A 25,254-nucleotide genomic window follows, 5' to 3' on the forward strand; every position below is an offset into this window, starting at 1 on the left:
ATTGTAATATCCTCAAAAACACAGAGAGTCTGTTTTAATTTTTTAAATGTATTTCTCAAGTATACAAATTCTAGAAGAGTGCTTAATTTGATATAGGCAAGCAAGACTATTTCTTGATTGATAGGCCCTACTCATTTCAGAAACATATTAAAACTTGTTGAAACATTCCAACTTGAAAAGTATATTTTATAACATCTGTTTTCTATATTATCTCTGCTCTTTAAAGGATTTAGTTTTATAATGAATAATTTTCACTTCCCTAAAGCACGTGTAATCCTATTCTGTATTGAAATTAAGAAAAGAGGCTAGTATTCTGTATTTCAGTCTTGCCATTTCAGGGGAATAGAACATGAACACAAATGTACTGACATTACTCAGACTTTTGTATACTACATCAACTGATATGTTGGATTGTGTATTAAAATGACATTCAGAACTCCTGGATTTTTATTTTAATTTTATCTCAATTTTTACATGGTCTGAATTCTAAAACATTGTATCTACATATCAGGTTTCAAATATTTTAAGTGGCTAGATAGCATTTCCTTACCAATTTGTGAGCAGTAGTCTAAATCTCACTTAAAGTGCTGCCTGTCAGGTACGTTAACTGCTTTATAGAACAGAATTGTATAAATACTAGAACTCATTGTTATTGTGTCTCCAAGATATTATTCCAAGAAATGTAATTCTCTGGCCTCAAGTGTAAGTTAAATGTTATAACATACGCTCTGCTTGGAGCAATGATGACTGGTAAGACTGCCACCTGGCTAACAAGCCCAATGAGAAATGTACAGGGGGCTCTGGTGTCATTTATAACAATGCCTATACATTGGATAACAAGGGCCGCATTGGCTCCCACCTCAGTTGGCTGTCTCCACTACTGGAAAGACTGATCTGCCTCTCTGAGCTGCTGTTGGCCATTGCCACCTGCTGACTCTGGCACACTGCTCCCCTGGCTCCCCTCCTGGTGTTGTCCTGGCAGCCTCTCCAAACTGCCAAGTTTGAGCCAGAGAGCGCAGGGGTGTTTGGAGCTCTTCACGTTGCTGAGGCTATATCCTGCAAACCGGTTGACAGCGGGGTGTCTTGGTGCTCTCCTGGGTCATTGTGTTGACTACTATGGTGATCAGCTGGCTGGCAGCAGCAGTGATTGGAAATTGCCCCAGAGAACGTCACAAATTGGCAAAGAAAAGATACTGAGGGAACAAGTCTTTACAAGAGAAAATAAACAATGCTTTATATGTTAGCTGTGAGCATTTTCTATTCAGCCTGACTTCATTTTAGGCATTCAAAACTTTTCTCAGAGAGAGTTGCATTTAAACATTTATGTTTTAGTCTTGCAACTCTTCATTCCATTGGTTTTACTTTTAACTTCTTGCATAGAGCTTAGACGTACCCATTTACTATGTGAGGGGTCAATGCGTACATGAGCTCACACAGTGTCTGGGGGCAGATCTGTAATGAAACATCAGGCTGTTTCCCCATCCCTTGTTTTAAACACTGACACGACATACTGATATTTTTAATCATCTGTATGACAAACAAAAAGATTTTGTATACATTATCAATACACTGAAGAATCCTCTCTCAATATGGATGGAGCCATTTAAAAGCTATTGTCCAAACCAGGCTGTAAAAGCCCCAGTTGGAATCACAGCTGACTCTGCTGTGTTCTTTTAATGCTCAGCACATACAGAATCATATTAACAAACATAGCATTCCAGGAGTGTGAATCATGCCATGAGACCGGGCTTTTCTGGAGTGTTTGAAAATATAGATTTCGTTTTTATTCAACTATGGTGGGACCAACACATTAGGAGATGACTGCCATTGAAAAGACAGCTTGTCATACTCAGCCATACCAAGAGGAGGGCATATACCTTGCCATGCTGTGGGGGAGCCCACAGGGCATCACCAGAGTCAGTCAGGAAACAAAAGGTGTAGGGGAAAACATGGACAAGAGCATTGTTCCATGGGAAGGGATAAATGAGACAGAGTAAAAAGGTTTAGGGTTTCCTAGTTGGAATAATCCCAGCAGGGTCTAAGGTATAGGGGCTGTCTGTAGTTGTCTGGTTCCTGGCCCTGGGGTGACTAGGATGGAGAATAGTGGCCTAGAGTATGAAAATCTGATGGATGAGGTAGTTGGGATATGGGCTCTGGATGGGTTAGTTTGCATATAAAAGACACCCTTAGAGATGTGTCATTTCTATCCCTATTAAGTAACCCTGAGAAGGGCAGTCGCTCCTGGGCTCCAGGTGTCAAGTCATCAAGAATAAAAAGTAAAAGAATATTTTTAATATGTGGAGTTAGCTAGCCTTCACACTGTCATGCTACATTGAATTTACAGCAACAGGGCTGTGGCTTATTTGCTGTTTATATTGTCTTCAAGGAAGAAATTTCAAATCCTTGAGTCTTTTGAGTTTTCTAATAATGACTTTGGTACAGAAGGGAAGGGTATGGTGACCTCTGACACTCAAAATGGCCAGTCATAGTCATTGTATGGCTGGATGCAAAGAGAAGGGGAAAATAAGAAAAGAAAAAAACCTCCACAAAAGTATAATTATGTCCAGTGAAAGCACTATGGATCATGATGGCAGGTCCATGTGATAGACCGCAAATCTAATGAGAGAGAGACATGTTAGAAAAGCACCAAATCCTAATTTTGCTTTGTTGGGCATCAGGGTACATAAATCAGAGTTTTTTAAATGTTGACTTGAGATTATTTGCCTTGTAAGCAATAGGCAGTCGTGTCTACTGTGGAGGGAGTGTGACCCGGGATGGAACCTGGCTCTGGCACTTAGGAGCTCTGTGATGTTAGGCTAACCTCACCAGATCTAACTTTATTATTAATATGGAGAAAATATATGAAGATAGCAATAGTACCTTGAGTAAGTGCTCAAAAAATGTTAGTTTTGAGTAAATCAAATCTCACTAGAAAGAGCCAATATAGGAAAATTAATTTGATCAACCTTATATCTGGTATATGTTTTTCCCTCTTTCACACTCTTACTAGTAAACATAGTACTTTCATTTTCCATTTTTATCCCCTTCAACCTGATGTTACAACATTTCCAGTCTTTCCACCAAAATTGCTTCTGAAAAAAACAGGTAATTTAAGCACATGTTTGCATTTTAAAAAAAGAACATAAGAAGACTAAAGAGTACAGACATCTGCAAGGGAAGGTTAACACACCAAGAAATTCCTACAGTCTTCTGTTCTGATTTTCCTTTCACTTACATATAATAATTCACATATATTTATGGATTTTTTACTTTTTGGAAGCCATGTAGTCTCATAGAAGAGAATTAGGAAAACACTGACTAGGAGAAGGAAGAAAATATTTTAATCACCCATGGTCTTTCCATCCAAACTTATACAATTTTTCATTTTTTTATTGTCTTTATTTTTTCAAAATCAGTGTCCTAAGGATAAAATTTTTAACAAAAGATACATAATTTTCCTATTTTTATTAAATGTTGTATTATAAGTATTTGTAAAGTTGTTGCATATTGTATTATAACTGTTTTAGTGTCTCAGTAATACTCTCTTTAATACTTTTCAGGTCATTATAAGAATTATTGAGACAACTGAGAACATCTGAGTATTGAACAATGGTCCCAAGTTGGTGATCCATAGGTTAGAGTTAGCCAGAAGATGCAATCGGCAAAAAGAACTCCCTTAAAGAACAAAACACCAACCTTTAAAAACCTCAAAGGAGTTTATTTAAAAATAGGAATTTGTGATTCTCTCAAAAACTTTGACCCCAACAATGCTGAACTTGTATTCTCCTGTGCAAGAATTTTTGAAAATAGAGTCCTCTTCTGACTTGGCATGAATTTATCAATTTGTTATAATCTTCCATTCCCTCATGCTCTCACTCAATTTAACTGCATTTGAGAATTTAAAAGACTTAGGAATCAAGATAAGTGCATGGTTGAGCTAGATGTCACTAAAGCCACATCAAACAAACTGTAAGAGTTTAAGCCTTTAGTTTAGTCATAAGACCCCAGGGACAAGAATGGTAGTAGCAGAAATGAAGTGAAACTAGACAAACCATTGGATAGCAAAGATGAAGATTAGAGGATACTTATAAAATTTTGAGTCTGGAAGTGTGTGCAAAGGTCATTGACTAATGGGGGAAGATGACAAATTTGACTTCTTGTTTGTCGTCGTCATTGTTTTTAGAGACAGGGTCTCACGCTGTTACCCTGCCTGGAGTACAGTGGCACAACTGTAGCTCACTATGGCCTCAACCTCTTGGGATCAAGCAGTCTCCTGCCTCAACCTCCTGAGTAGCTAGGACAACAGATCAATGCTGTTGATCTGTGCCACTACACCCAGATAATTTTTTTTAAGTTTTTTTGTAGAGATGGGGTCTTGCTATGCTGCCCAGGCTGGTCTCAAAGTCCTGCCCTCAAGCAATCCTCCTGCCTTGGCCTCCCAAGGTGCTGGGGCTACAGACATGAGCCATTGCATCTGACCAAATTTGATTTTTATTTATGTAATTTTTTCCTCCAAAATTTGAAGAAATTCAAAGTATAAATTATTACTATGTGTCTGTATTAACTGTGTTGCTTCCTACAAATCGCCAGTAATGTCTTCCATTTCTCTTTCTGTAGTTGGGCTGAGATCATAGGAAGAACTTAACTCTAGTTGACAAAGTCCAATCATTGAGTCAGCAAAGTAACAGGCCCATTTTACTGCTTAATGATCTAATTACGCTTTGAGTATTGAGCTGAGTCATCCCATCCAAAAGAGAAAAGACTTGAGACTCTGTTACAGGAACAATCGCCTAATGAACATGACGATTTCTTTCAAGAATTTAAGGGTGTACTTGTATAAAAAGGAGTCAGTTTCCTATGAATGACCTCAAAGTCCAAACTCAGAAATAGTAAACACAAATTGTATTTTGGCAGGCTTAAAATAAACATAATGAAGAATCTTCTAAAAAATAGAGGTCTCTAAAAATAGAAATGTATCTGTGGAAAGTGTTAGGTTTTCTTTCACCAGAGGTATACTGTCACATGCTGGAAGAGGACTTGTCAGTGAGCTAGACAGGAGGCACAAGTACTGATTAAATGACCTATAAAATTGTATCCAGTCCTGATTATATGATTCTGTTAGCTAGCGTAACTTGCAAATAACTCCGGAGACTTTGAATTGATCAACAGAAGTAACAAACTCTGAAACACGGCTTTCACTTCCAGTGGAGCTAAGAACTCGAGAGTAATCTTCCATCTCCCACTCAGCTCTCCACTGGTTGCCAAACTGCAGGGGAGTAAAAGACTGTGTTATCTTGATAGACGAGCTGGAGAATCCCACACAGCTGTGTTGTGGAAATGTTCTCAATTTCCCTCATGATAACATTGAGTCATAAAAGGAAGAAATGAACATTTATTTGCCAACTCCACCTGTCTGTTGGGCCCACCATATCTATATTAGCATCAAGGGAACTTGCCTATAGTGCTGAAATTTTTATCAGTAGGAGAGAAGCAACTGTTCTTTCCCTTAAGTTGTGGTTAAAGCCAGTTACTTTGTTTCATCAGAAACTAAATGATAAGAACTAAGACTTGGATGACTCATTTGTCAATGTTAACATTTAGTAAAATGTTTGGAACCAAAAATCTCAAAACTTTTGAGGTTCACATTTTAAAAATTCAATACTAGGGTGAGAATTACTTTTGTTCCGAATCCAGCCTGAATATATAAAACAACCTTTTAATTAGAAAAAAGGAAGAAAGAAAGACAATTTATTTGTGTTTTCTGGATAGGAGTAAGGTCAAATAAAGGAGGTAAATGAAAATGTAAGAGGGACAACAGTTTTTTTTTTTTAACTCCAAAGTTCTGGGATTTAACCTTTTCTTCTCTTTTTTTCTTTTTCTTTTTGGAAATTCATTATTTCTGAAATCACTGCATAAAATGTCCCTTATATTATAAAAGAGGATTAATTTTAGAGTTGAACTGGAAGTGAGTTTTCAATATATCCAGATTAACTGATGCACTAAGTGGCTTTTTTCTTTTTGTTTATATTTGCAATCACCTCCTCTGCTTCCTTTACACTTTTAAGTCCAGATATTTGTTAGGCAGATTCCTTTTAAAAATTTAGCCTACAATATCACTTTGGATCCACACTCTTAAGTTGAAATGTAAGTCTCACCTGGTGGGACAACGTGTGTGTTTTTCTATTTTTCAGAATAATGCGAACACCAAACACAAATAATAAATAACAAAAACAAAACAGGTTCTCTGGACCACAACAACAAATCAGACTTGGCATCTGTACCCACCAGATTCACCATTTGATTGATAACTGTGATTTGCTGACTCTCTCAATTACTCTGGTTTCATTACAGTGTGAGAAATGTGCCAAGCACTCATTTGGTTTTTATTATCTTTCTAGTCTTCTGCTTTCACAAAATACCCAAAACTGGCATTTCAGGAAAAGGATAGGTAAATTAACGATAGCTGAAAAGAAAAGAGAAATCAATTTTCTTCAGTACGACCCCCAAAATCCGTATTATACAGTAGTCTTCCCTTATCCCCGGGGCCTACGTTCCATGACCCACAGCGGATGCCTGAAGCCAGCAATAGTACTGAACCCAAGCACTGCAATACCACCACAGCCTGATAATCCAGAGAAGTGACTAATGGGTAGGTACATTTACTGCGTGGATATGCTGGATGAAAGGATGATCCACATTCTGTATAGGATGGAGTGGGTTGGCATTGGAGATTTCATCACATTCCTCAGAAAACATACATTTAGAAACTTATGAATTGTTTATTTCTGGAATTTTCCTCTTAATATTTTCAGACTGCAGTTGACCACGGGTAACTAAAATAGCAAGAAGTGAAACCACAGATAGGTGGGGGCCATTGTATTACATTATCGCTGAAAACCATATACAAATGCACAATTACCATTCAGAACCGTACAAACTAGAATACAACCTGTTCTGAGTTCTCCTAATGTACAGCTCCTATATATCTTTGGCTTTTCTTTTCTTCTACTAATAAAATCCTCTTTCTGGTCTCAGGTTAACAGAGCCATTTCCAGTCAATTGTCACAATCTCCTTCCTTTGCACCTACCTGGTCACTGATCCATGCATAACATAGGTTTGGAATTAGCTTGAATCAAAAGGATGACACTGAACCTTATGACTCACGCAGCTTTTGAGTGTGTTAGAAGCCCAGGCTGTCTTAATTATGTAACACTTGGAATCAGAGCAAAAATGGCAAACCAGATCCTTTCTTTCTGGACATAAACATTCGAGAATATGGGCTGTTTCTTGGAGCATCTTTAAGATCATGGATGGCCCAACCTCGACCTAGCGGCTGGGAAAATGTGCAAGCTTTTTACAGATAGATTCAAATAAAACTAACTCTGGTAACAAAATGCTAGGAACAATTTTAAGGCATAAGTGAACTCTAGGTGTTTGCTACTGTGTTCATATTTTGTTTGAAAACTTTATTGAGAACTCCAGCCCTGCCCTTTCTTTCATTTCCATATTCTGCAGTCACCATTAGGATGGTGGTAGATCTGTTTCCAAATGTAATTCAGAAAATGAACAGTCTAAATGTTGCCACCTATAGATAACATACTGCATTTTATTTTTTGACAATGCAAATTGAAAAAACAAAGAGCAGGGAAAGGAAAAATGAGAAAAATGAGTGATCCCATTTGAATTCTGTTTCCAATCTGGCTATTAGTAATTTTGTGTATATTCTCCATTGTTAACACTTATGAGTAGTCGCTCCAATCACCCTGCTTTTTTGACTAATGCCCCAGTGGGGCTCTTTACCATTAACCATGTTGGAAAGGGATTTGAATGGAGAGCTTCCTCTCTGTAATAGCAACATTCCAACCTATAATTTTAAGGCTTGGCTCCTTTACACTAGGCCAATACTTTCTGTAAGCAAATCTGCCTCTTTCTCATCTTACCCATTTTTGCTTATTTACTTCCCTATAGTATTTGTGAGCAATTGATTTCCTGGATGGTGTAGCAAGGTATTTCAATGTTGGGGTACTTTCAAATGCATGCTTGTGGTTTTCCCAAGTTCAAACACAGATTTTGGCATAATAAGCATGTATTAATCTTTGATATGTAAATAAATAGAATTGAAAAATTATATATATATCATGTTATTGGTCTAGGTTAATATAGAACCCATCCTAAATTTTGCTCAGTTAACATTTATCTTATGTTTCATACAAAGAGTTTATCATTTTCTTAAGATCACAAGCTTTTTTTTTTATTGATAATGAACAGAAATTTATTTCTCACAGTTCTGGAGCATGGGAAGTCCAAGATCAAGGGGACAGCATCTGGTAAGGGCCTTCTTGCTACATCATCCCATGGCAGAAAATGGAAGGGCAAGAGAGAGAATCTATTCCTGAAAACCTTTAAAAAAATGATTTTTTTAAAGAGGTGGGGGTCTCACTATGTTGTTCAGGCTGGACTGCAATGTCTATTCATAGTCACAGTTATGGCACACTACAGCTTCAAACTGCTGGGCTCAAGTGATCCTCCTGCTTTAGTCTCCCAAGTAGCTTCCTGAAAGCTGGCTCCTCAAAAACCTCTTTTATATATATATATATGTATTCTTCAAGTTCCAGGGTACATGTGCACAATGTGCAGATTTGTTTCATATGTCTACATGTGCCATATTGGTTTGCTGCACCTGTTAACTCGTCATTTACATTAGGTATATCTCCTAATGCTATCCCTCCCCGCTCCTCCCACCCCATGACAGGCCCTGGTGTGTGATGTTCCCCACCCTATGTCCAAGTGTTCTCATTGTCCAATTCCCTCCTATGAGTGAGAACCTGCGGTATTTGGTTTTCTGTCCTTGCGATAATTTGCCCAGAATGATGGTTTCCAGCTTTATCCATGTCCCTACAAAGGACATGAACTCATTCTTTTTTATGACTGCATAGTATTCCATGGTGTATATGTGCCACATTTTCTTAATCCAGTCTCTCATTGATGTACATTTGGGTTGGTTCCAAGTCTTTGCTATTGTAAATAGTGCAGCAATAAACGTACATGTACATGAAGATCACAAACTTCTAAGTGTGTATTTTCTGTATTCTGAAATTAAAATGTATTTGTGTAGGGGTACAGCTATTTAAAAACATCCTTAGAAAAATAAAACAAATAAAAAGCAAAAGAAAAAAATCTCTACATTAAACTCTACTTTCCCCCAAATATATGTTTTCTACATATTTTTATTCTTTTAAAAGCCTTTCCATCCTGGCTAACACAGTGAAACACCGTCTCTACTAAAAAAATACAAAAAAATTAGCCGGGTGTGTTGGCAGGTGCCTGTTGTCACTGAGGCAGGAGAATGGTGTGAACATGGGAGGTGGAGCTTGCAGTGAGCCGAGATGGCTGCCACTGCACTCCAGCCTGGACGACAGAGCGAGACTCCATCTCAGACAAAAAAAAAAAAAAAAGCCTCTCATAAGTAACAGTTTTAGAAAGCCTTGTGCCTTCTCTTACAAATTAATGGATTGACTGAAGGCAAAACTGTCAATGAATGCACTCTCTATTCAGTGACAACACTAGCCTTTGGATTTGGTCCAGATTTTTATATAAAATATCTCCTGGGCATGTTTAATAACTTCAGAAAAATCACACCTGAAAAGAAATAATTCATTAAAAAATGCAAGGAATGAAAAGGCAGAGGATGTTCAGGAAAAGAAGATATTTTTAATGACTTAGGTCACATTTTTCTTAAAGTTACATATTAAGCACCGTGCTTATGTACAAATTTCACAAGGTACACATGTAGTATCACCCCTGTAATACAGCTACGTTAAGACACTACTGCCGAAGTGGTTCCTCATTCCTTTGTTTCTAATAAATTACAATGATGTATGATATTTACTCACATGGTCCTCAATGTTTTTCTGTGGGCTTGGGCATAAAGAACCCCATATCTAGGTTGTGTGTATATTTCCTTCTTTAACAGTTGTAGCACTCCCTCTTTCTCTGTCACTGACCTTATGCTGAGAGAAAAGAGGTGAGACTCTCCAAAAATTTTATCTATTGTGTAAAAACAGATGTGGAAAGAGCAGGCATAAGGTACGGTGTTATGATTATAATACAACTTTAAAGTGAGATGTCTAAATATTTCATTTTTCATTTAGTTATTGAGTTTTACTAAAAGTTCCAGGCACTGCTCAGTTCAGAAGCTAACATTTCCTAAAGAAGTGGAGAGCTCCGGTGAAGCTCTTCCCTGGAGACCCAGTGATAAACACAAATTCCAGGAACTCCATGAATCGTTCCTATTCTTATGGAGTTTCGAGTCTAATGATCTTTAACCTGAAAAGACATCCTAATTTTCTGAATCCATACTATGTTGTACTAGGTCAAGAATTGGCAAACTATGGCCTAAGGGCCAAATCTGCCCTACCACCTGTTTTTGTAAAGTTTTACTGGAACACAGCCATTTATGGGCATATTGTCTGTGGTGGCTTTTGTGCTACAAAAGCAGAATTGAGTTGTTGTGATAGACGCCATATGGGTTGCAAAGCCTAAAATATTTACTGTCTGGTCCTTTACAGAAAAAAAAATTGCTAACCCCTGTACTAGGTGAAATGATAACGTATAAACAACTATGTTATCTATTTAAAGCTGGTTTTACTTCCTACATCCCAATGAATCCTTTTTAACACCCCACTGTTTTTACTCTGCTGATTATTTCTTCTGTTGTGCAGGAGATTTTTAGTTAATTAAGTCCCATTTATTTATCTTTGCATTTGCTTTCGGGTTCTTGGTGATGAAGTCTTTGTGTAAGCCAATGTCTAGAAGTCTAGAAGTGTTTTTCTGAAATTATTTTCTCAAATCTTTATGGTTTCAAGTGTTAGATTTAAGTCTTTCATCCATCTTGAGTTGATTTTTGTACAAGGTGAGAGTTGAGGATCCTGTTTCTTTCTTCTACATGTGGCTTGCCAATTATCCCAGAACCATTTGTTGAATAGGGTGTCCTTTTCCCACTTTATTTTTTTGTTTGTTTTGTTGAAGACCAGCTGGCTCTAAGTATTTGGCTTTATTTCTGGGTTCTCTATTCTGTTCCATTGGTCTATGTGCCTATTTTTATACCAGTACCATGCTGTTTTGGTGACTATAGTCTTATAATATAGTTTGAAGTTGGGTAATGTGATGCCTCCAGATTTGTCCTTCTTGCTTTGGCTATGCAGGCTCTTTTGTGATTCCAAATGAACTTTAGGATTGTTTTTTCTAGTTCTGTGAAGAATGATGGTGGTATTTTGATGGACATGCAATGAAATTTTAGATTGCTTTGGCAGTATGGTCATTATCACAATATTGATGAGTTTCCATTTGTTTGTGTCACCTGTGATTTCTTTCAGCAGTGTTTTGTAGTTTCATTGTAGAGTTCTTTCACATCCTTGATTGGGTATATTCCAAAGTACTTTTTTTTGGCAACTATTGTGAAAGAGGTTGAGTTCTTGATTTGATTCTCAGTTTGGCTGCTGTTGATGTATAGCAGAGCTACTCATTTGCGTACATTTAATTTTGTATCCTGAAACTTTGCTGAATTCATTTACCAGATTTGGAACTTTTTGGATGGGTCTTTAAGGGTTTTCTAGGTATACATTCACATCATCAGCAAACAGCAACAGTTGACTTCCTCTTTACCAATTTTGATCCTTTTTCTTTCTCTTGTGTAATTGCTCTGGCTAAGACTTCCAGTACTATATTGAATAGAAGTAGTGAAAATGGACATCCTTATCTTGTTCCCTTTCTCAGAAGTAATCATTTCAATTTTTCCCTGTTCAGTATAATGTTGGCTGCGGGTTTGTCATAGATGGCTTTTATTACCTAAAATTATGTCCCTTCTATGCTGATTGTATAGAGGATTTTAATCATAAAGGATGCTGGATTTTGTCAAATGCTTTTTCTGCATCTATTGAGATGGTCATGTGATTTTAAAAAATTGTTTATGTGGTGTATCACATTTACTGACTTGTGTATGTTAAACCATCCCTGTATCCCTAGAATGAAACCCACTTGATTATGGTGGATTATGTTTTTGATATGCTGTTGGATTTGATTTGCTAGTATTTTGGTGAAGATTTTTGCATCTATGTTCATCAGGGATATTGGTCTGTATTTTTCTTTTTTTGTTGTTATGTCTTTCCCTGGTTTGGGGTATTGGAATAATAATGGCTTCATAGAATGATTTAGGGAACATTCTCTTTTTTTCTGGCTATTGGAATAGTGTCAATAGGATTGGTACTAATTCTTTGAATGTCTGATAGAATTCAGCTGTGAATCCACCTGGTCCTGGACTTTTATTTTTTCTTGGTAACTTTTTAATTACCATTTCAATCTCACTGCTTGTTATTGGCCTTTTCAGGGATTCTATATCTTCCTGGTTGAACCTACAAGGGTTATATATTTCCAGGAATTCATTCATCTCCTCTAGGTTTTCTAGTTTATGCAAATAAAGATGTTCATAGTAGCTTTGAATAATCTTTTGCATTTCTGTGATATCAGTTGTAATATCTTCTCTTCCATTTCTAATTGAGCTTATTTGGATCTTCTCTCTTCTTGTTTTATCTCACTAAAGGCTTATCAATTTTATTTATCTTTTCAAAGAAACAGCTTTTTGTTTCATTTATCTTTTGTATTGTTTTTTGTTTGTTTGTTTCAATTTCATTTGGTTCTGCTCTTATCTTTGTTATTTCTTTTCTTCTGCTGGGTTTGGGTTTGGATTGTGCTTGCTTCTCCAGTTCCATGAGGTGTAACCTTAAATTGTCTATTTCTGCTCTTTCATCTTTTGATGTAGGCATTTAATGCCATGAACATTCCTCTTAGCACCACTTTTGCCATATCCCAGAGGTTTTGATGGGTTGTGTCACTATTATTGTTCAGTTCAAAGAATTTTTAAATTTTCATCTTGATTTCATTGTTGGCTCAATGATCATTCAAGAGCAGGTTATTTAATTTCTATATATTTGCATGGTTTTGAGGGTTCCTTTTGGAGTTGATTTCCAATTTTATTCCACTGTGGTCTGAGAGAGTACTTGCTATAATTTTGATTTTCTTAAATTTACTGAGATTTGTTTTCTGGCCTATCATATAGTCTATCTTGGAGAACGTTCCATGTGCTGAGGAATAGAATGTTTTTCTTCAGTTGTTGGGTAGAATGTTCCGTAAATACCCATTAAGTCCATTTGTTGCAGTATATAGTTTAAGTCAATTGTTTCTTCGTTGACTTTCTGTCTGGATGACCTGTCTAGAGTGCTGTCAGTGGAATATTGAAGTCCCCCAATATTACTGTGCTGTCATCTATCTCATTTATTAGGTCTAGTAGTAATTGTTTTATAAATTTGGGACTTCCAGTGTTAGGTGCATATATATTTAAGATTGTGATAGTTTCCTGTTGAACTAGTCCTTTTATCATTATATAGTGTCCTTCTTTGTCTTTCTTAACTGCTGTTGCTTTAAAGTTTGTTTCATTTGATGTAAGAATAGCTACTCCTGCTCACTTTTGGTGTCCATTTGCACGGAAGGTTTTTTTTCCCACCCCTTTACCTTCAGTTTATGTTAAGTCCTTATGTGTTAGGTGAGTCTTCTGAAGACTGCAGAAACTTGGTGAAATCTTATCTATTCTGCCTTTCTGTATCTTTTCAGTGGCACAGTTAGGCCATTTACATTCAATGTTAGTATTGAGACGTAAGGTACTATTCTTTTCATTGTACTAGTTACTAGTTGTTGCCTGAATACGTTGTTTTATTGTTTTTCTTTTTTTTTCTTTGTGTTGTTATATAGGTCCTGTGAGCTTTGTGCTTTGAGGAGGTTCTATTTTGGTGTATTTTGAGAATTGGTTTCAAGATTTAGAGCTCCTTTTTGCAGTTCTTGTAGCGCTGGGTTGGTACTAGTGAATTCTCAGCATTTGTCTGGAAAAGACTATATCTTCCCTTCACTTATGAAACTTAGTTTTGCTGTATACAAAATTTTTGGCTGATAATGTTTTGTTTAAGGAGGCTAAAAATAGGACCCCAATCCCTTCTGGCTTGTAGAGTTTCAGCTGAGAAATCTGCTGTTAATCTGAAAAGTTTTCCTCTATAGGTTACCTGATGCTTTTGCTTCATGGCTCTTAAGGTTCTTTTCTTTGCCTTGACTTTAGATAACATGATGACTATGTACTTAGGCAATGATCTTTTTGTGATGAATTTTCCAGGTGTTAGTTGAGCTTCTTGTACTTGCATGTCTAGATATCTAGTAAAACCAGGGAATTTTTCATCGATTATTCCCTCAAAGATGTTTTCTAAACTTTTAGATTTTTCTTCTTCCTCAGGAACACCAATAATTGTTTTGTTTGGATTTTTACCATAGTCACAAAGTTCTTGGAGGCTTTGTTCATTTTTTTAAAATCTTTTTTCTTTGTCTTTGATGGATTCAGTTAATTCAAAAGCCTTGTCTTTGAGCTCTGAAGTTCTTCTTCTGCTTGTTCAGTTCTATTGCTGAGACTTTCCAGTGTGTTTTTCATTTCTCTAAGTGTGTCCTTGATTTTCAGAAGCTGTGATTGTTTTTTATTTATGCTATCCATTTTACTGAATAATTTACCTTTCATATCTTGTATATTTTTTATTTCTTTAAGTTGGACTTCGCCTGTCTCTGCTGCCTCCTTGATTGCCTTAATAATTGACCTTCTGAATTTCTTTCCGGCCATTCAGAGATTTAGTCTTGGTTTGGATCCGTTGCTGATGAGCTGGTATGATCTTCTGGGGATGTTAAAGAGCCTTGTTTTGTCATATTTCCAGAATTGTTTTTCTAGTTCCTTCTCATTTGGATAGACTATGTCAGAGGGAAGATCTGGGATTCAAGGGCTGCTGTTCAGATTATTTTGTCCCATGGGGTACTCCCTTGGTGTGGTGTTCTCCCTCTTCCGCTAGGAATGGGGCTTCCTGAGAGCCAAACTGTAGTGATTGTTTTTTATCTTCTGGGTCTAGCCACTCAGCAGAGCTACCAGGCTCTGGGCTGGTACTGGGGAGTGTCTGCAAAGAGTCATGTGATATGATCCATCTTTGGGCCTTGCAACCATAAATACACAGCACCTGCTCCGGTGGAAGTAGCAGGAGAGTGAAGTGAACTCTGAGGGTCCTTGGTTGTGTTTTTGTTTAGTGAGCTGGTTTTGTGTTGGTTGGCCTCCAGCCAGGAGGTAGTGTTTTCAAGAGTGCATCAGCTGTGGTCCTACATAGGGAGGATGCAAACTTGCCCTAGGGACACCTGGTTAAGTGTTCAGGTTTCTCAGGTGGTGGGCAGGGCCATAGAGCCCCCTAGATTTTTATGACTTTTGTCTTTAGCTACAAGAGGGGATAGAGAAAGACTACCAGGTTGGGGCAGGGATAGGTGTGTCTGACCTCAGCCTCTCCTTGGGTGAGGTTTGCTGAGGCTGCTATTGGGGATGGGGATGTGGTTCCTAGCACAATGGAGTTATATTCCCAGGGGGATTGTGACTGCCTCTACTGAGTCATACAAGTCACTGGGGAAGTGGGGGAAAGCCAGAAGTTATAGGCTTCACCCTGCTCCCATGCATCCCACAGTGCTAAAGGCCAATCTCACTCCCACCTTGCCCCCGCCCAACAGCACCAACTCTATTTCCAGGCAGCCAGTCACCAGGGAAGAGAACTTACCCCAGACCATGAGCCTCCCAGTTGAGAAAGCAAGCAGATTCACAGTTTTTGGCATCTCAGGGAGTCTGCAGGGGTGATACAGTTCCTTCAAAGGATCTGTGGATTCTCTTGGCTTTCCTGGTATGTTCCTGCAATAGTTCTTGTAGCAAAAATTGATAACATGAGTCTCCACATGCTGTTCCATCCATCTGAGTGAGAGCTGTAAGCTAGTCCTGCCTCCTACCTGCAATCTTCTGGCATTTGACTTTCAACTGCTGCCATGGAAAATGACAAACCAGGTATACTTTAATAAACAACCTTGAACGTTGAAAGTGTTTTAAATGCTTTTCTTGTTACTTCTCAGATCTAAACCCTAGAATCTCAATTCTTCACATAAAAAAATATGGGTTGAAAAATAATTTTTAAAATATATGTTAAAAAACATATTTTTATAAATAAAAAATTATATATATACACATATATATATATAAAAATTTCAGTCAACAAACCACTGACATGCCAAGCCATATGGGAGCCTGAGGCAAAAGTAAAAATCAGTAATAGTGATCCTGTCTTTGTAGTAATACTATCAGCAACACTGATACTGATACAACTGATACAGCACTGACAGCAATACTGTAGGCAGTACTGACAGTATTACTATCAGTGTAGTATACTGATACTTGACATTTTGATATTTTGTTTATCATAGATTTTTCACACCAATTGATTCTGAAAATGTTGCAGAAAGTATTATTTATGTTTATTACTGAGTTTTTTTGACTCCCTTAAATTTTGCTTGAAAAGCCAGTGCCTCACTCACCCTAGTCCCAGCCCTGCACAAAGCCAAATATTTTAAAGATAATTGTCTTTCACTGAGAAAATTATGTTAAATAAAGTTGCAAAGAAAAAAATCATTCTGATATTCTTTTCCTACATGACCTTGTTTTTAGTTTTACAATAGAATAAAATTTTATAGAAATATGTGTTTTTCGCCGGGCGCGGTGGCTCAAGCCTGTAATCCCAGCACTTTGGGAGGCCGAGGCGGGTGGATCACGAGGTCAGGAGATCGAGACCATCCTGGCTAACACAGTGAAACCCCTTCTCTACTAAAAAATACAAAAAACTAGCCTGGCGAGGTGGTGGGCGCCTGGAGTCCCAGCTACTCGGGTGGCTGAGGCAGGAGAATGGTGTAAACCCGGGAGGCGGAGCTTGCAGTGAGCTGAGATCTGGCCACTGCACTCCAGCCTGGGCGACAGAGCGAGACTCTGCCTCAAAAAAAAAAAAAAAAAAAAAAAAGAAATATGTGTTTTTCATCTGCTTGTACTTGATAGCTGAAGTGTCAGACGAGGCTACAGAAATCTGCGTGGTGGATGATAATCATTGGTGGATGTTTCACGGTGGGTGAAGTGTGAAGGCTATCTAGGAAACAGCTTTAACATCTAGGAAACAGCTTTGGTTCTCTTTTACCTCTTCTTTCATTTTTGAGTCGATGTAAACTACAGTCCCGGTAAGTGCACCTCTCCTGACTTTCACTCCCACGTCTATCCCAGAGTTTCTACAGAAAGGAATTCAGAGAGTGTTAGAAAGAAGCAAGCTTTTCCAGCCAAAATCTGAAACCATGCCCTCTAGTCCTTTTTTACTAACATTGCCAACATCTTCTTGGTTAATCTACCTCTTATGCCTTATTCTCAACTAGTTTTAAACATGAGATGGGAAGAAAGGGCTGTTGTTCTTTATTAACTTTAAATCTAATCAGAAAGATCTTTTGGTTTTAGACATTTTAACTCTAATAGTAAACTTTAAAATCATCTCTGGTCTGTCCACACTTTACTCATAATTTTGATTCCTTTACAAATGGAGAAACTTAACAAAAAGGAAGCCTTTTATTTTAAATTAAACTGAAGTATCAACAAAACAGACTATTTTAAAAACAAAACATAACTTGAAAATTTTAAATCTTATTTTCATTTTGCATATTGACCTGACCAAATACATGTTTGCTTCATAGCTGCTATGTTACATAGCAAATATATTCTGATTTTTCATTCTATATTATATCAAATATATTTTTCCATATTTACATAATCATAACAATATTTATATATTTTGCTATAACTTACCAAATCATGTCCTATATAAACATTTTGATTTTTAAAAATTTTTATTCTAATGAAGATCATCTATATATATATATACACACACACTAATATGCACACACACACACACAATATGTTTCTGTTTACAGTAACGTTTTCTTCATATGAATAACTAGAAGTAGGGTTACTAGGTCAAATGTATGATTACTAGGTCAAAGGTATGACTATATTTATGGTTGTAGTTACCTATAGTTACCTATTCAAACATTTTTTTAGAGGTGTGATTCTGTTTTTAAAAATAAATAAATAAAAATCAGGTGTATTTTTAAAGTCACATCTCTAAAGATGATTATATTGTGGTCATCATTTATATTTGAGCTTTCCTTTCCAAATTTCAAAATAATTTATATATTTTGGTGTTATCTTACTGATAAATACCAAAACTCTAATACATAGATAAGAAAACTGAAGTATAAAGCAATGTAAGGTATTTATTTTTATGTGTTACAAATAGTTGGATTTTAAAAAGTCAACATTGAGTTACTTCATTTATATAACAAAAACATCTGAATATACAAAAGTAGACACTTTTTTTTCTAAAAATTTTTTTTAATATTTTTTATCTGGCTGTTATAATGCTATGTAAATATACCTTGTTCCCAATTAAAATATTAGTTACAAAATAGGAGCATGTAGTAAATGATGATCACATATGTTCAACACATTAAAATTGAAATAAAATGTACTGCTGTTAGAAGGTAAACGGACACATTTTTAAAGAGTTTATTTGAGCAAATAGCAGTTCATGAACTGGGCAGCTCCAACCTAAAGGAGGTTTCAGGCTTCACCAAGAGAACTAAAGAAGAAGGTTTTTTATAAGGCAAACATGGAAATAAAGCAAATATATATATATGTATTTGATTAGTTACAGTTACATAGTTGCCTTATTAGGTCTATCCTGCTAAAAAGTCTCTAGTAATACATATACTTGTAAGTTGATTGGCAGCTTCTGTTTAATTAGCCTGAAATTTCATATTTATTTAATGTAGGTAATTAAAAAAAAAAAAAAGGCAAGGTTAAAGTAACTTATGAGACCTAACTGGCTTTGTCTGCTTGGGGATTCTCTAGGCCTGATCTCCATCTAAATTTATTTTAACATTGCTAAAACTGAGGTCAACATAAAAATGACAATTCTTATTTTATTATTGAAGGAAGACTAAGGCTGTAAAGCAGAATATAGAAAGTACAAAACACTATTTTCTAACAGTTACTAAGATTATTTTGAAATTCCTTTCCTTATTTATTATATTTTACTAAGCCAAAATTATTTTGTTTAAAAATCTATGAATTGAGTGTAACCATTAAAACATTATTTTAGTTTTCCTTTGCTCTTTTAGTTTTTGGTTTCTTGTTTCAAACTTATTCTCAAAGATTTCCAGTATCAAAACTCATAGAAACATTCAGATTTCATCTGGCACCATTTTAGATTCTTCTGTAAAAATAAATCCTAATGTGAAGACCATTGCTAATTGAGAAAAATAAGCTAAACAATGACTTTTGTAATTAAATTCCCATATCATTTTTTCATTAGTATATTTTGTTTAGGGAAATTGACTTTTGAACTTTTATTTCAAGTCTCAGCTCTGATGGTGTAGATTGGAACTGTAAAATTAAGTAAATAAAACAAGTCAATCACCATTGTCACTCTGGCTGTTGTAGTAGTTCTTAAATTTGACCAGATTGTGTTTCATAGTTACAATATACTTTGCCTAAAAATTATCAAGATAATTTGCAAGTTATATGAAAATAGAATAAATTAGGAATACAATTACAGGTGCAACCAGCCTTTTTTTATTTAAAAAAAAAGGCAGATATAAAAATAATGTATTAAGTAGCAGATATATTATTTAATGAGTCCTTGAATTAGAAAAATTAGAAATGGGTGTATTACTATGATAAGGATTCCTTTTTTTGTAATGTGTTTTCCTATTTATATAAAATATTATTTGATTTTTTAAAATTCCATTTGGCAAAATTTTCAGGAATATGTTACTTGCCCTCTGTATCAGTCTCTCTGGTTATAAAACATTGGTGTTTCAAGTAGAGAAATATAAGGAATTGTATAAAAAAGTATTGGAGTGGCTGGAGGAGCAAAATGAAGAGGTGGGTTAACCCAGATATTAGTAAATACACAACATTGCTATCACCCTAGGAAGGAGAAAGGAAAATCACCCAGATCGCATGACCACTTTGTAGCTGAGGCTGAGAAAACTGCTGCCATTGGAATCAATTGGTGGAAACCAGAAGCTCACATCACAACTAACACTGCCAAATCCCAAAGCCTGTAGCTACACTCGCTGAAGCTGGAGCCCAAAAGCACTTTGCTAAAGACCACATGACGCATGTAATGCCTCCACCACCTCTACAACAGAAACCTGAGCAGAAACCTGTAATCCATACTCCTGTGAAGGAGTCTGCACCTTTGCTATCACTTATTCTACTACCACAAGTATAGCCTAAAAGAGTAAAGCAACAGAAAAATGGCATCCTTCCTTTCAGTTTATAACTTTCCACCACTTACCATCGTCAGAACCTAACAGGAAGCCTGCTGGCGTGGGGAGATGGAGTAGCTGGGAAACGTAGGTTTCCAGGTTTCTAGTCCTCATGACACAGAGCAGAGCAAAGGATGGTAAGAGTGGAGCAAAGAAACAAATAAATGATATCACAGCCTTACATAGCATACAACTTATAAATATTTTATTTCTTCTTCAAACACTTGAAAGGTATAAAAGTTAAAATAATAGCTATACTTGTAATATCAACAAATAATTATTTGATTCTTGTGCTGTAAACATGATTTAACAGGAATACTTGACTACATACATACACACAAATAAACTGTGATTAGAAAGTAGGGTAAAGTTCTTGTTGCCTCAAAGAGACAAGACGATTTTGCAATTATCTGAGAACACAGATCCCATCTGTGTTGGCTATCTCAGCCCATTCTCATTCCAGGGGAAGCTATTGCAGTTGCAGACTCTGCTCTGAACAGTTAAAATGACTTCTGATGCTAACTACCTGGAGTTAAGCCATGCATCACAGGTTCAGGGCACATTCTTCCACATGACTGCTCTCACTTCAAACACCAGCCACAAACTTAGGTGGTTCTCAGACTATCCTCACTTCTGACCAATTAACTGCAAATCTGGTGGTTTCCAATATCCCTTCCATTTTGATAATTGTCTAGAACAAATCACAGAACTCAGGAAAGTGCTATACTTAAAAAACAGTTTTATTAAATCAGAAAAGAAGCAAATCAGAACCAGCCAAAAGAAGAGACTCATTAGACGAAATCAGACAGGATCCAAATATGAAGCTTTAGATATCATCTCCCCATGAGTCAGAAGGTACCCCTTTCGCCATGTGAATTACTGCCATGTGAATTACTGCCAGCAGGGAAGCTTACTCAGGTTCCAGTGTCCAGAGTTCTATTGGTGTTTCATTGCATTGACATGATGGATTGAATCATTGGCCTGTGATTAAACTAAAAGCCCACATCCCCTTTGCTCCCTGAAGATCAGATTCGTATCATGTGGCTCAAAGTGTCAGTCTTCCAATCACATGGCCGGTCTTTTTGGTGTGGTTAGCCCACATTGTAAGTCACTGCCTTATTACAAACTCTCTACAGATAGATGTGTCACTTTTTAGCATAAACTACCCGTAAATGACAGACACTCCTACAACTCCAGAAATTCCAGAGATTTAGAGGCTACCTCTTAGAAACTAAGGGAAAAGTCCGACCAAATTCTGTCTTAAGAAAGCACTTTTACATTATTCTTTTACTAAATTCTTGTTGTAAAATAATTTCAACTTTTATTTTCGATTCAGAGGGTACATGTATAGGTTTGTTACCTGGGTATATTGAGTGATGCTGAGGTGTGAGTTAAAAATGATCCCATCATCCAAGTAATGAGGACAGAACCCAAAAGGTAGTTTTTCAGTCCTTGACTCCGCTCTCTCCCTTTTAGTAGCCCCATTGTTTTTTGTTCTCATTTTTATGTCTATATGTACCCAATGTTCAGCTCCCATGCTTAAGTGACAACATGCAGTATTTGGTTATCTGATCTGTTCCCATAATAATTCACTTAGGATAACGGCCTCCACCTGCATCTTTGTTGCTACAAAGGACATTATTTCATTCATTTTATGACTGCATAGGATTCCATTGTGTATATGTATTACATTTTCTTTATCCAATCCAGCAATGCTGGGACCCCAGGTTGATTGATTCCATGTCTGCTATTGTGAATAGTGCTTCCATGAACAAACAGGTACATATGTCTGTTTGGTAGAACAATTTATTTTTCTTCAGATATATATCCAGTAATGGGATTGCTGGGTTGAATGATAGTTCTGTTTTCAGTTCTTTTTTTTCTTTTTTCTTTTTCTTTTGAGACGGAGTATCACTGTCGCCCAGGCTGGAGTGCAGTGGTGCAGTCTCAGCTCACTGCAACTTCCACCTCCTGGGTTCAAGTGATTCTCCTGCCTCAGCCTCCCAAGTAGCTGGAATTACAGGTGTCTTCCACCATGCCCAGCTAATTTTTATATTTTTAGTAGAGATGGGGATTCACCATGTTGACCAAGCTGGTCTTGAACTCCTGATCTCAAGTGATCCACTCACCTCGGCCTCTTAAAGTGCTAGGATTACAGGTGTGAGCCACTGCACCTGGCCTGTTTTCAGTTCTTTGAGAAATCTCCAAACTGCTTTCCAAAGTGGCTGAACTAATTTACATTCACACCAACATTGTAAAGGTATTCCTTCTTCCACAGCCTTGCCAGCTGTATTAGTCCATTTTCATGCTGCTGATAAAGACATACCCAAGACTGGGAAGTAAAAAAGGTTTAATGGACTTACAGTTCCACATGGCTGGGGAGTCCTCACAATCATAGCAGAAGGCAAGGAGGAGCACGTCATGTCTTAATGGTGGCAGGCAAAAACAGGGAGCCTGTATATGGAAATTCCCATCTATAAAGTCATCAGATCTCATTAGACTTATTCACTATCACAAGAACAACATGAAAAAGATCCATGATTTGGTTACCCCCATGAGTCAATTACTTCCCATCAGGTTCCTCCCATGACACATAAGAATTATGGGAGTTACAATTGAAGATGAGCCCCAGCCCCTCCCAAATCTCACATCCTCACATTTCAAAACCAATCATGCCTTCCAAACAATCCCCCAAAGTCTTAATTCATTTCAGCATTAACTCAAAAGTCCACAGTCCAAAGTCTCGTTTGAGACAAGGCAAGTCCCATCCACTTATGAGCCTGTAAAATCAAAAGCAAGTTAGTTACTTCCTAAATACAATGGAGGTACAAGCATTGGGTAAATACACTTGATCCAAATGGGAGAAATTGGCCAAAACAAAGGGGCTACAGGCCCCATGTAAGTCTGAAATCCAGTGGGGCAATCAAATCTTAAAACTCCAAAATAATCTCCTTTGTCTCACATCTAGGTCATGCTGATGCAAGAGGTGGGTTCCCATGGTTTTGGACAGCTCCACCCCTGCAGGGGCTTTGCAGGATACAGCTTACTTCCCTGCTGCCTTCACGGACTGGCATTAAGTGTCTGTGACTTTTCCAGGTGCACAGAGCAAGCTGTCAGTGGATCTACCATTCTGGCGACTGGAGGATAGTTGCCCTCTTCTCACAGCCCCACTAGGCAGTGCCCTAGTAAGGACTCTTTCTGGAGGCTCTGACCCCACGTTTCCCTTCTGCACTGCCCTAGCAGAGGTTCTCCATTAGGACCCCACCTCTTCAGCAAATTTCTGCTTGAGCATCCAGGCATTTCCATACATCTTCTGAAATCTAGGCAGAGGTTCCCAAACCCTAATTCTTGACTTCTGTGCATTTGCAGCCTCAATACCACATGAAAGCTGCCCAGGCATGGGGCTTGTACCCTCTGAAGCCATGGCCCAAGCTCTCCTTTGGCCACTTTCAGTCACAGCTGGAGGGATTGGGACAGAGGGCTTCAAGTCCCTAGGCTGCACACAGCACAGGGACCCTGGGCCTGGCCCATGAAACCACTTTTTCCTCCTAGGCCTCTGGGCCTTTGAAGGGAGGGACTGCCACAAAGACCTCTGACATACTCTGGAGACATTTTCCCCATCGTCTTGGTGATTAACATTCTTCTCCTTGTTACTTGTGCAAATTTCTGCAGCTAACTTGAATTTCTCCCCAGAAAATGGGATTTTCTTTTCTATCACACCATCAGCTGCAAATTTTCTGAACTTTTGTACTCTGCTTCCTTTATAAAACAATGCCTTTAGCAGCACCCAAGCCACATATTGAATGCTTTGCTCCTTAGAAATTTCTTCTGGCAGATACTCTAATCATCTCTTTCAAAGTTCAAAGTTCCACAAATCTCTGGGGTAGGGGTAAAATGCCACCAGTCTCTTTGCTAAAACATAACAAGAGTCACCTTTGCTCCAGTTCCTAACAAGTTTCTCATCTCCATCTGAGACCGCATCAGCCTGGATTTCATAGTCCATATCATTATCAGCATTTTAGTCAAAGCCATTCAACAGGTCTCTAGGGAGTTCCAAACTTTCCCTCATTTTCTGTCTTCTTCTGTATCCTCCAACTGTTCCAACACCTGTTACCCAGTTTCAAAGTCACTTCCACATTTTCAGATATCTTTTCATTAGTGCCCCACTCTTGGTACCAGTTTACTGTATTAGTCCATTTTCACACTGCTGATAAAGACATACATGAGACTGGGAATAAAAAGAGGTTTAATGGACCTACAGCTCCACATGGCTGGGGAGTCCTCACAATCATGGCAGAAGGCAAAGCAGAGCAAGTCACATCTTACATGGATGGCACCAGACAAAAGGAGAGAGCTTGTGCAGGGAAACTTCTGTTTTTAAAGTCATCAGACCTTATAAGACTTATTCACTATCACAAGAACAGCATGGAAAAGACCCACCCTCATGATTCAGTTACTTCTCACTGGGTTCCTTTCACAAAACATGGGAACTGTGGAAGTTACAATTCAAGATGAGATTTGGGTGGAGGCACAGCCAAACCATATCACTAGCCTCTGTTATTTTTTGTCTTTTTAATCATAGCCATTCTGACAGGTATGAGGTGGTATCTCCTTGTGGTTTTGATAGGCATTTCTCTGATGATTAGTGATTTGGAGCATTTTTTTCATGTTTGTTGGCTGCCTGTGTGTCTTTTTAGGAGAAGAGCCTGTTCATGTCCTTTGCCAACATTTTAATAGGGTATTTTGGTTTTTGCTTGTTGATTTGTTTAGGTTTCTTAAAATTCTGGATATCAGACCTTTGTTGAATACATAATTTATGAATATTTTCTCCCATTCTGTGGATTTTTTATTCTGTTGATAGTTTCTTTCGTTGTGCAAAAGCTTTTTAGTTTAATTAGATCCCACGTATCAATTTTTGTTTTCGTTTCAGTTGCTTTTGAGGACTTAGTCAT

This window comes from Theropithecus gelada, chromosome 5 (genome assembly GCF_003255815.1).
Source record: "Theropithecus gelada isolate Dixy chromosome 5, Tgel_1.0, whole genome shotgun sequence".
NCBI lineage: Eukaryota > Metazoa > Chordata > Mammalia > Primates > Cercopithecidae > Theropithecus > Theropithecus gelada.